We start from the raw sequence: 13,305 nt of genomic DNA, 5'->3' as shown, positions 1-13,305 counted from the left end.
TTGTGTGCGGTTCTGCTGCAATACCTCAGGTATATTGTGGGACAAGTTCTATTAAAACAACTATTTGCAATGGGTGTGATATTCCTGTTGCCCCCCAAAAAATATTGAGTGGTGCAATATCTCTGCTTCCACAAAATACTGATTAAGGGGTATGATATACCTGCTTCCAAAAAATGCAGATTGAGGGGTGCGATACACCTGCTTCCACCAAATATTAATTGAGGTCTGCGATATACCTGTTTCCACAAAATACTGATTGAGGGGTGCGATATACCTTCTTCCACCAAATATTGTTTAAGGGGTTCTATATACCTGCTTCCACAAAATACAGATTGAGGGGTGCAATATACTTGCTTCCACAAAATACTGATTAAGAGTTTTTTATATACCGGCTTCCACAAAATACTGATTGAGGGGTGCGATAAACCTACTTCCACAACATATTGATTAAGGGTTTTTATATACCTGTTTCCACACAAAAATGATTGAGGGGTGCAAAATACCTTCTTCCACAAAATAGTGATTAAGGGGTTTCATATATCTGCTTTCACAAAATACAGATTGAGGGAAGTGATATACCTGCTTCCACCAAATATTAATTAAGGGGTTCTGTATACCTGATTCCACAAAATACTGATTAAGGGGATTGAGATACCTGCTTCCACAAAATACTGATTAAGGGGTTCTATATACGTGCTTCCACAGATTAGTGATTAAGGTATTGATATACCTACTTCCACCAAATATTGATTGAGGCCTCCAATACACGTGCTTCCATAAAATATTTATTAGGGGATTGATATACCTGCTTCCACCAAATATTGATTGAGGGCTGCTATATACCTGCTTCCACAAAATATAGATTAAGGGGTTTGATATACCTGCTTCCACCAAATACAGATTGAGGGATGCAATATATCTGCTTCCACCAAATATTGATTAAGAGGTTCTATATACCTGCTTCTACAAAATACTGATTAAGGTTTTTCATATAACTGCTTCCACAAAACACTGATTGAGGGGTGCGATATACCTGCTTCCACAAAATACTGAATAAGGGGTTTGATATACCTGCTTCCACAAAATAAAGATTGAGGGTTGCAATATACCTGCTTCCACAAAATATTGATTAAGAGGATTGATATACCTGCTTGGACCAAATATTAATTAAAGGGTTCTATATACCTGCTTCCACAAAATACTGATTAGGGGATTGATATTCCTGCTTCCACAAAATACTGAATATGGGGTTTAATATAGCTGCTTCCACAAAACACTGATTGAGGGGTGTGATATACCTGCTTCCGCAAAATACTGAATAAGGGGTTTAATATACCTGCTTCCACAACATACAAATTGAGGGTTGCAATATACCTGCTTCCACCAAATATTGATTAAGGGGTTCTATATACCTGCTTCCACATAATACTGATTAAGGGGATTGATATACCTGCTTCCACCAAATATTGATTGAGGTCTATGATACACCTGTTTCCACAAAATACTGATTTAGGGGATTTATATACCTGCTTCCACCAAATATTGATTGATGCCTGCAATATACCTGCTTCTGCAAAATGCTGATTAATGGGTTCTATATACCTGCTTCCACAAAATACTGATTGAGGGGTGCAATATACCTGCTTCCACAAAATACTGATTAAGGGGATTGATATAACTGCTCCACAAAAAACAGATTAAGGGGATTGATATACCTGCTTCCACCAAATATTGATTGAGGTCTATGATACACCACTGTGTGTGCTTTTTTTAACATGTCAGCTGCTGACAATAGTGTTGCCATCTGCAGCCTCTGCTGTCAACACATAAGTCGCGGTAAGCCCAACAATCAACTAGGGATGACCGCTTTAAGAAGGCATCTGGCCTCCCATCACCGAGCCCAGTGGGAGCAACACCATCAGAACTTACAAAGCCACGCTCTCGACGATCCACGTCCTGCCTCTTCTCCTTCTCCTCTTACCTCCAATTTGTCCTCCACTCCACCTTCCACTGTGCCGTCGTCGCGTTCATCTGGCAAAAAACAGGCTTCCTTGGCCCAAATGTTTGAGCGTAAAAAGATGATGACGCCGGATAACCCTTTTGCCCAACGGCTGACCGCTGGCTTGTCGGAACTCCTTGCCCGCCAACTACTGCCATATAAACTAGTGGACTCGGAGGCCTTTTGAAAATGTGTGGCCTTTGGCACACCACAATGGAGGGTCCCTGGAAGGAAATATTTCTCCCAGAAGGGCATCGCAGAGCTATATGGCCATGTTTAGCGGCAAGTCAATGTATCTCTGACCAAGATACATCTGACCACAGACACGTGGTCTAGCAAACACAGGCAGGGAAGGTATATAACATTTACTGCCCACTGGGTGAACCTAATGACGGCTGTCAAGCATGTCACCCATGGCACCCGTGTGGATTTGGTGTTACCACCACAGATTGCATGCAGGCCTGCCTCTTCTTCTCCTCCTTCTACTCCATCCTCCGTCTCCTCCTCAGCTGACTCCTCCTTTTTCACTGCTTCGACCTCTTCTTCTGCACCCCCCCAAGCTCCCTAGAACTTATTCGACTTGCCAGGTGAGATGTTGTCATGCTGTGCTGCGGCTGTTGTGCCTGGAAGCCAAGAGCCAGACCGGTCCTGCACTGCTTTCAGCTCTGTGGTCACAGGCCGATCAGTGGCTAACCCTGCTCAATTTGACAGTTAGTAAAGTGGTGTGCAACAACGGTGCCAATCTGCTGAGCGCGCTGAAACAGGGCAAAATGACACACGTGTCGTGCTTAGCACATGTCCTGAACTTAGTCGTGCAGTGATTTGTTGACAAATACACTGAGGTCCAGGACGGCTTGCGTCATGCCAGGTAAATCTCTGGCCATTTTAGAAGATCTTACATGGCCATGGCTCGCCTTGCTGACATTCAGCGGCGACACCACAATGAATGGTCCTTGTATTATGTATATACAATATAGCTGCATAAAATTCCTTTTCTGTCAGGTGAATGCCTAATTTTTGGGGCCTGTACTCCACTGGCCTCCAGTAAAATTGTTATTCAGTGACCGCCTTATACACCTCCAGCCACATAATCACTTGTTCTTTTCTGTCAGGTGAATGCCTTATTTTTGAGGCCTGTACTGGCCTACAGTAAAATTGTTATCCACTGACTGCCTAATATACCTCCAGCCACATAATCACTTGTCCTTTTCTGTCAGGTGAATGCCTAATTTTTGGGGCCTGTACTGGTGTACATTAAAATTGTTATCCACTGACCATCTATTATACCTCCAGCCACATAATCACTTGTTCTTTTCTATCAGGTGAATGATTTATTTTTGGGGCATGTACTCCACTAGCCTACAGTAAAATTGTTATTCAGTGACCACCTAATGTACCTCATGCCACAAAATCACTTGTTCTTTTCTGTCAGGTGAATGCGTCATTTTTGGGGCCTTTCCTAGCCTACCATAAAATTGTTATCCACTGACCGTCTAATATAACTTCAGCCACATAATCACTTGTTCTTTTCTGTCAGGTGAATGCCTAATTTTTGGTGCCTGTACTGGCCTACAGTAATATTGTTATCCACTGACCATCTAATGTACCTTCAGCCACATAATCACTTGTTCTTTTCTGTCAGGTAAATGCCTATTTTTGGGGACTATACTAGCCTACAGTAAAATTGTTATTCAGTGACCGCCTAATGTACCTCCTGCCACATAATCACTTGTTCTTTTCTGTCAGGTGAATGCATAATTTTTGGGGCCTTTACTAGCCTACAATAAAATTGTTATCCACTGGCCGTCTAATATAACTTCAGCCACATAATCACTTGTTCTTTTCTGTCAGGTAAATGCCTAATTTTTGGGGCCTATACTGGCCTACAGTAATATTGTTATCCACTGACAGCCGAATGTACCTCCAGCTACATAATCACTTGATCTTTTCTGTCAGGTGAATGCCTAATATTTGGGGCCTGTACTCCCGTGACCAAAAGTAAAAAAAAAAATATGCTCCAGCAGGGCAGATTTTTGAGAGTCTCGATTTAAGATGCATTAAAATGGCCCCTGATTAAAATACATATTTTTTGTGGGAATTTTTGCCATTGATCTTACTCTGGTATGTCACTGTCCATGTTCTGGAACTATTTGTGCACTTCTAGTAAGAATTTGGTAGCTGTCAATATGACCTGAAGGTTTTTTTTATGTTCGCCTGCCATTAAAGTGAAAGAGGCCCGCCGCGAACACGCAGTTCACAAACATTGAAACGTCCCAGACGATGTTTAGAAAAAATTATTTGGCTGCTTCACCGAATTTCACAAAGAAATTTGCTTTGTGATGAATTTCTTTATCGCTGATCGCGACATCTAAAATTAACATTGATAACATTAACATTTTAAAACAAAATGTCACTTTATCCATTTGATTGCGTAGAGGCTGCTGTGGCCATCTTCATTGAAAGCATCATGCAACATCATGCGTGACTGTTGTTGTGATTACATCATAATGTGGCCTCTTCGCTCTCCAGTGGATGAGGTGAGTATGTTCAGGGAAATTTGGCTTCACAGCAAATCAAAATTTTCCTTAAATTCGGATTGAAGTCAATGCATTTGACTTTGATTCACTCAAAACTAAATGTAATAAGTCAGTTAATGAAATTTCTTCCCTTCTAGATAGTCCATGATCAACTGTGAGTGGTATTACTGCAAACTGGAAGTGCTTAGGAGACATAGCAAGCCAAGAAGTGACCAACTAAAGTTACAGAGCAGGGTCACCAAGTGCTGAGGAGAATAGTACATAAGTCACCAACACTCTGCTGACTATAACCTGCAAAGTTCCAAACACATTGTACACACACTTCTATGAACTCACTATGCCCCTCACGGAATACCTTGGGGTGTCTTCTTTCCAAAATGGGGTCACATGTGGGGTATTTATACTGCCCTGGCATTTTAGGGCCCCTAAAGCGTGAGAATCCAAATGCCTAAAAATGCCCTCCTAAAAGGTACTCATTGGAATTTGGGCCCCTTTTGCGCACCTAGGCTGCAAAAAAGTGTTACACATGTGGAATCGCCATACTCAAAAGTAGGACAATGTGTTTTGGGGTGTATTTTTACATATACCCATGCTGGGTGAGATAAATATATCTGTAAAATGACAACTTTGTATAAAAAAATGGGGAAAGTTGTCTTTTACAGAGATATTTATCTCACCCAGCATGGGTACATGTAAAAATACACCCCAAAACACATTTCCCTACTTCTCCTGAGTACAGCGATACGACATGTGTGACACTTTTTTGCAGCCTAGGTGCGCAAAGGGGCCCAAATTCTAAAGAGCACCTTTAGGATTTCACAGGGCATTTTTTACGCATTTGGATTCCAAACTACTTCTCACGCTTTATGTCCCATAAATTGCCAGGGCAGTATAAATACCCCACAGGTGACCCCATTTTGGAAAGAAGACACCCCAAGGTATTCCGTGAGGGGTATGGTGAGTTCATGTACAATTTTACTTTTTGTCACAAGTTAGTGGAATATGAGATTTTGTAAGAAAAAAAAAAAACATTTTCGGCTAACTTGTGACAAAAAATAAAAACTTCCATGAACTTACTATGCCTATCAGCGAATACCTTAGGGTGTCTACTTTCCAAAATAGGGTAATTTGTGGGGTGTTCATACTGTCTGGGCATTGTAGAACCTCAGGAAACATGACAGGTGCTCAGAAAGTCAAAGTGCGTAAATTCATATTTTTGCACCATAGTTTGTAAACGCTATAACTTTTACCCAAACCAATAAATATAGACTTATTGGATTTTTTTTAATCAAAGACATGTAGAACAATAAATTTTAGAGAAAAATGTATATAGAAATGTAGTTTTAATTGAAAAATTTTACAACACAAAGTGAAAAATGTTTTTTTGCAAAACTTTCGGTCAATTTTGATTAATATGAAAAAATGTCAGCAGCAATGAAATACCACCAAATGAAAGCTCTATTAGTGAGAAGAAAAGGAGGTAAAATTAATTTGGGTGGTAAGTTGTATGACCGAGCAATAAACCGTGAAAGTAGTGTAGTGCAGAATTGTAAAAAGTAGTCTGGTCATTAAGGGGGTTTAAGCTATGGGGGCTGAGGTGGTTAATAAGAAAAATTCCATTAAAAAAGCGCTTTTTTTTCCATTGAAAATACGCTTTTCAATTAAAGAAATTGCAGAAACAAATTCCCCCCATATGTTTGGTAATGTCATGTCCGTAATGACCTGGATTTCATAAACATCATGTAAATTATCCCTTATGATGAATGCCGTAAAAAAATAAATTAAAAAACAATGACAGAATTGCTTATTTATTCTTAGTTGCCACAGAAAAAACATAATAACAAGCAATCAAAAAGTGAAATTTACTCCAAACTTATATCAATTAAAAATACAAGTTGTCCCGCAAAAAGCAAGTCCTCACACAACTCCATAGGAAAAAAATAAAGAAGTTATGGGTATTTGAAAGCGGCAATGCAAAAACATTTTTTTCCTTGAAAAAAAAGGGTTTTATTGCAAAAAAGTAGTAAAACATAAAAAACCTATATGCATTTTTTATCACTGTAATCACACTGACCCAGAGAATAAAGATATTATGTTTTATACTGAAAAATGAACGCCGTAAAATGTTTAACGTAAAAACGCATTGGCAATATTGCTGTTTTTCCTATCTCCCTAGCAGAAAGAGTTAATAAAAGTTATGTGTACCCCAAAAGGACACCATTAAAAACTACAACTTCTCTCGCAAAAAAAACAAGCCCTCATATAGCTATATAGATGGAAAAATAAAAAAGGTATAGCTCTTGGAGGGCGACGATTAAAATAGGAATAAAAACACTTGGTCAGTAAGGCCTCTTGCACATGGCCATTGTGCGGCTGTTCCGTACATTGGGCACCGCAATTTACGCTCCCCAATGCACGGGCTCCACCCATGCGGCAGCCATATCGGATCCAGACCCATTTAACTTGAATGGGTCTGTGATCCGTCTGCACTGTAAAAAATAGAACAAGTTATTTTTTTTTTGTGGTGCGAAGGCACGGGCAGAAACACCATGGAAGAACTCCATAATGCTTATGTGGGGTTGTGAGCCTCTGTTCCACATCACAGCTCCGGATTACAAACCTATTCAAGTGAATGGGTACACATCCGTGATGTGGGGAGCACCGGTGCCTACATTCTGCGGATCTGCTATTTACGGGCCACAAAAACGGGCCATAGCTGGCAACGGATTTTAGCCTAAATCGGCATGCTCCTTTTTGTAGTGAGCATGTGCCTCTACTGTACCTACTTCTACCTTCATATGTAGGAAAAATAGTTTTTTTGTTGAATTCTGCACAAATTCTGCAAACATTATGCTATGCTTAGGTACTGTTATTTATGCCTTGTGTCTAGAGAAGAATACCATATTTATCTGGCTGAGCAAGGTTTGGCAGTTCAAGGATGTTCAGGAAACTACGCAGTGTTTTCTATCATGTACATGAGGTCTGAATTTTACATCCTGTTTTTTCACGACATGTAGTGCAGTTACAAAAATTGGGATTCATTCCAACATTGCAGATATGTCTAAAGCAAATCAAACGCATTTTATAATATTTGATTAACTTGAGAAAATGTTTAAATAGTGTTGACAGAAAGATCATATCTAGAATAACAAAGCTTCTACACAATAAACCCTTCCAAGCTTCTAAAATAGATAACTCGAGCAACAGCAATCATTATTTACTGGTAGTTGTTTTTGTAACTTTTTATGTTTTCTGTGTGTTCAGATAATGCAGAAAGCATTGAATGTACTGTTTCTTTTCTGTCACACAACTCATTTTCTAAGCGACGGTAAAATCTTTATTCTCTGTATAATCATTTCCCTTTTTTGGAGACAATAAATTATATCCCCATCTGCTTTTCTGATTCCCTCTCACTTTCAGTTAGCACTGTAGAACAAATAAGTCTGATGTTAAATTGCTCGGAAATTCTGCTCTGTGGTGTCCTCCAGTAAGTTGTGATCATATTGCTAAACTCTGCAAAGTTTCAAAACAAGGGCATCTAGAAATTATATTTACGTTGAATCATTTTATTCACCTAAACCTGAGATTTAGGAAATGGAAATTATATGACTTTTATAAACTAATTTGAATGAACCCTACAGTAAGTTTACAAGTTGTTGTGTGGAGAATGTTCACAACTAATTAGAGTTCAGTGTGGGAATCAGAGTTACTTTTATTAGTTGAAGTAAAATTGGATTCAGTTGTTCCACCAAATTTCACAAGCTTTAATGGGGAACAGCGACTCCCCCCCCGATCATTGAACCGCTCAGGTGCCGCATCCATCACTGATCACGGCATTAAAAATGAGGGCTTTCAGGGGTTAAACCGTTGAAAAAAAAAATAATAATAATACTCACCTTGTCCATTTGAGAGCAAAGCGGCCACCGTGGCCAAAATCTTTTGATATGCTTGATGACGTTATCACGCAGGCTGGCAAGGTGATGACACAAGTCAACGTACTGAGATTTCACGTGGGATCTTTTCACTCAAATGAGGTTAGTAGGATTTTTTCTTTTTACACCATTTCAGGGAAAATTGATTCGGTACCATGAAGCACGAAGAAATTCAGCTTCATGGCAAATTGAATTTTCCCAGAAATTTGGATTGAGGTCCACTTCAGATTCTTCGATTCGCTCAACCCTAGTTATAATTATAAAATGTATCTGGACATGAGTGAATTTCTCGAAATACGCTTCATGTCAGATTCTAATGAATAAGTTGGAAGATTCAATAGGGGTAAGACTAATTTCTCTTTCTCTGTTTGTCTCTCCCTATTCCAGATCTTTATTTATACACTTATTAAAAATACAATACAACTTTATTGATTCAAGGGAAAAATTGCGTTGTAGAATACAGCAGCAGCTCAAGGTTTACATCAATATCAGATACAGCTTAATAGGTTATACACACATCTTTATAGGTTATTACACACAACATAACAATATAACATATGAATACTGTAGTTAGGTTCACTCTGCTAATCTACCTCATACTTTTTAGATAGCACATTGAGATAGCCAAGGGCAGGAATGACTGTTGCACCAGAGATTCCTATACCCGTAACTAAACAAAATACTGTACGTTGTCTTGTTAGCAGTTGATTAAGTGGGTGGTTCATATTTCCTGCTATAATACAAAGCTTGTTCAACAGTCCTATCTCCACTACACTATAAAAGATATCCAGAAGGTGCTCGACCACACACTCCACCTTCCTGATTAACCCTTAGAGGACCGTGCAATTTTCAATTTTTGCATTTTCGTTTTCCACTCCCCGCTTTCCCATAGTACTAACTTTTATTTTTCCGTTCACATAGCCTTATGAGGGATTATTTTTTTGCAGGACAAGTTGTACTTTCTAATGGCAGTTGCATACCATGTAGTGGGAAGCAGAAAATGAATTAAAAAAATTGCAAAAAAATGTAATTCTGACAATTCTTTACACTGTACACTATGCGGTAAAATTGACCTGTTATCTTCATTCTCCAGGTCAGTATGGTTACAACGATACCATCATTTTCCTTGTGTTTTAATACTGAATTTTTTTTTAACCTTTGAGAAAAGAAAAATGTTATCACCATATTCTAAGCCCTATACATTTTTGTAGTTTATGTGTACAGGGCAGTGTGAGGGCTCATTTGTTGTGGGGCAATCTGTACTTTTCAGTGATACCAATTTGAAGTGTGTGTTACTTTTTGATCACTTTTTCTAAAAAAAAAAATATTAGGGAGTTGAAGAGACAAAAAATGGCAAATTGTCTGTTTTAATTTTGTTTCCCGTTACGCCATTTGCCGTATGCCATTTATATTGTTATATTTTAATTGTATGGGATGGGTATTTTCGCACACGGCTATGCCCATGAGGTTTATTTTTTTATTGGTTAAGTATTTTTGATTTAAGGTGATTTGAACTGTTATTTTTTATATTTTTTTGGGGTGACTATAACTGCCAATCATTAGATTGCCCATTATGTTCATTGACGGCTATAAAGCCATCATTGAACACTTAATTTTCTATATAACAATACAGTGCTGCCACCTAGTGGCCTGTATTGGTATATTCGTCTAATAGACTCCGAAGCCTGTCTCAGAAAAGTGAGTACACCCCTCACATTTTTGTAAATATTAAATTATATATTTTCATGGGACAACACTGAAGATCTGACACTTTGATACGATGTAAAGTAGTCAGTGTACGGCTTGTATAACAGTGTAAATTTTGTGGGCCCTCAAAATAACTCAAAACACAGCCATTAATGCCTAAATTGCCGGCAACAAAAGTGAGTACAGCTGCAGATAATACAGCAAATTTATTTAGCAAATTTATGACAAAAAATATAATACAGTAGATATGTTTCAAAGAGATATTTCCATTTTCCATAGTGATAGAACCTTGATAAGGTATTCCCTCACTTTATAATTAGAGATGAGTGAATCGAAGCTGGCGAAGTGGAATTTGATCTAAATTTCAGGAAAAACTTGTTTTTGCACCAAAGCCGAATTTCCTCATGTTTCGTAGTAACAAATCGCATTTTTTCCTAAAATGGCTGCTGCATGTGTGAGGACAGTGAGAAAATAAATATGGGAAGGTGGGATCACCCATAAAGTCATGCATGCAGCCAATCAGCAGCCAGCCCTATAAATAGTGTCAGCCATCTTAGATTCTGCCATTTACCAGTGTACTTAGAGCAGGGAGAGATCTCAGCAAGCGCTAGGGACAGTGTTAGGAAATACTTCATTGTGCTAAAAAAAATATTTACAAGTGCAGGGCAAGATTATTCAAGGTGTAGGGAAAGGATAGGGAGGAATCATTCCACAGCATTTATGTTGAACAGGGTTCAGTAAGGGAGGTTACAGCCTGGGTAATAGGAACAATCCTATTACACCGTGCTGCACTGGCTGGGGATCCAAATTGCCATTATAAAGCTCTGTAATTCCAGCAAACCGTTCTTATTAGGGTGCAAATGTTGTTTGAAACAGGCATTAACAGGGTTTATTACAGGGAAATATTCATATTTGCCCTTGTGTGGTGCAGTTATATGTTCTAAAGCATTTTTTGGCTGGTATTAGTGGGAAAAAAAGGGCTTATTAGCCATTGTGATGTGAAGTGCAAAAATTACAGCCCTTTTTCTTGTGTATTAGTGGCAAAGGTTAAAAATATATTTGCCGTTCAGCAGTGTAGTGTTATGTTCTAAAGCCCTTTTTGTCGTGTAATAGTTGAAAAAGAAAAAAATATATTTGCCGGTCAGCGGTGCAGTTATATGTTCTAAAGCCTTTTGTGGAGTGTATTAGTGGAAAACAAAAAAATATATTTTCGATCAGTGGTGCAGTTATATTTTCTAAAGCCTTTTGTGGAGTGTATTAGTAGAAAAAGAAAAAATATATTTGCCAGTCAGCGGTGCAGTTATATGTTCTAAAACCTTTTGTGGCGTGTATAAGTGGAAAAAGAAAAACTATATTTGCTGTTCAGCAGTGCAGTTATCTGTTCTCAAGCCTTTTGTGGCATGTATTAGTGGAAAAAGAAAAACTATATTTGTCAGTCAGCGGTGCAGTTATATGCTTTAAATCCTTTTGTGGCGTGTATTAGTGGCAAAAGAAAAATGTATTCACTGTTCAGCATTGCACTTATATGTTGAAAAGCCTTGTGCATTGCAGAAGTGGAAATAAATATGGGCCTATTTGCAATTCAGCGGTGCAGTTATTTGTGGTAAAGCCACTTTTGCGATATGAACCAAATTACATAGAACCATTTTTTATGTGAAACTGGCTTTTTGGGGGAAAATTGATTGGTGATTGTACACCTCCTATTTCTGTATGGACCGAATTACGCAGTAGTGAAATTTTTTATGTGAAACAGGCTTTTTTTGAGAAAATTGATGGGTGATTGTAGACTCTTTTCTGTATGAACCGAATTCCATTATCCTTTCACTGGTGAAATTTTTTATTTCAAACATGTTTTTTTCTGGAAAATTGATGGGTGATTGTAGACCTCCTTTTGCTATATGGACCGAATTACGTCATTGTGGGTCATGCAGTAAACATAATGAAGAAGCTGATGACAACACATCAGCAGACTTTGCCTTTATCATCTATTCACAATTAAATCAAGCAGATTCAGTAAGTTGAAAATATTTGTGTTTTTATCTGCTCCATCTGCATTTGATCTCCACAGCACACAACACATGACAGGACAGCCTCTGCTTTGGAGTCCAAGTCCGGTTTCTTAAGATCAGGAGTTCTATCAGAATTGTGCAAAACATTCTTGCTTCCTGTGCAAAGCCATAACAAAAGGACTCAGTAGGCGTACACATCAGAGGAAGCTGAAGCTAGTTGCCCCAATTTTAATTCAGGAGCAATAAACAGCAAGCAGCAAATAGAGGTGACTGTACTCCACTGCTCTGTATCTGTTGGCACACTCTTTCACTGTTCTGCACCTCGTTTGCCTAGGCAAATGGAGTCACACAGGTGAGGAACTGTTCTGTGTACTTCAGCAAGAAATTGACTTCTGGCTTTCTCCACAACAACTCAAAATCAAAACCATGGTGACCGACAATGGAAAGAACATGGTGTTGGTGCTGCATCAAGGAGGGCTGAGCCATGCGCCCTGCATGACACATGTGTTCAATCTGGTTGTCAAGCTGTTCTTGAAGTCTTCCACCCCTCTGCAAGACATCCTAAAAATGGCCGGGAAACTTTGCATGCACTTCAGCCACTGGTACGCCGCAAAGCACACCCTCCTTGAGCTACAGTGGCAGAACTGTATAACCCAAAATAGGCTGACATGCGACGTTTCCAAACCGTTGTAATTCCTCCCTCCATATGTTAGACCAACTATGCAAACAGAGAAAGGCAATAAACGATTTCTTGATGATCCAAGAGGACAGGAGTAGTCCCCTGTGTAACTTTGATGTCAGCTTGTGGCAGCTCATGTGTGACACCTGCCGTTTGCTCAGGTTCTTTGAGGAGGCCATGTTATTTGTCAGTCGCCAGGACTACAGGATGAACAACGTCATTCCACTGCTTCATGTCCTGTAACAAATGTTGGTAAATCTGGCTGGTCAGGGGACTAGAGACATAGCGCCTAGATCTTACGGCCACATGAGCCCTGTGGGGGCTGAACTAAAGGAAGAGAAGGAGGACATTGGAGCACAAGCAATGTGTAGCGAAATGGTGGTTTTTCGACACAGGTTACAGGAGAGGAGGAGCTGGAGCAGCCTGAGGAGCTACAGGGTGA

Source organism: Bufo gargarizans, chromosome 1, assembly GCF_014858855.1.
Source record: "Bufo gargarizans isolate SCDJY-AF-19 chromosome 1, ASM1485885v1, whole genome shotgun sequence".
Classification (NCBI taxonomy): Eukaryota; Metazoa; Chordata; class Amphibia; order Anura; family Bufonidae; genus Bufo; species Bufo gargarizans.
The sequence above is the reverse complement of the archived record's forward strand: the minus strand, read 5'-3'. Positions refer to the sequence as shown.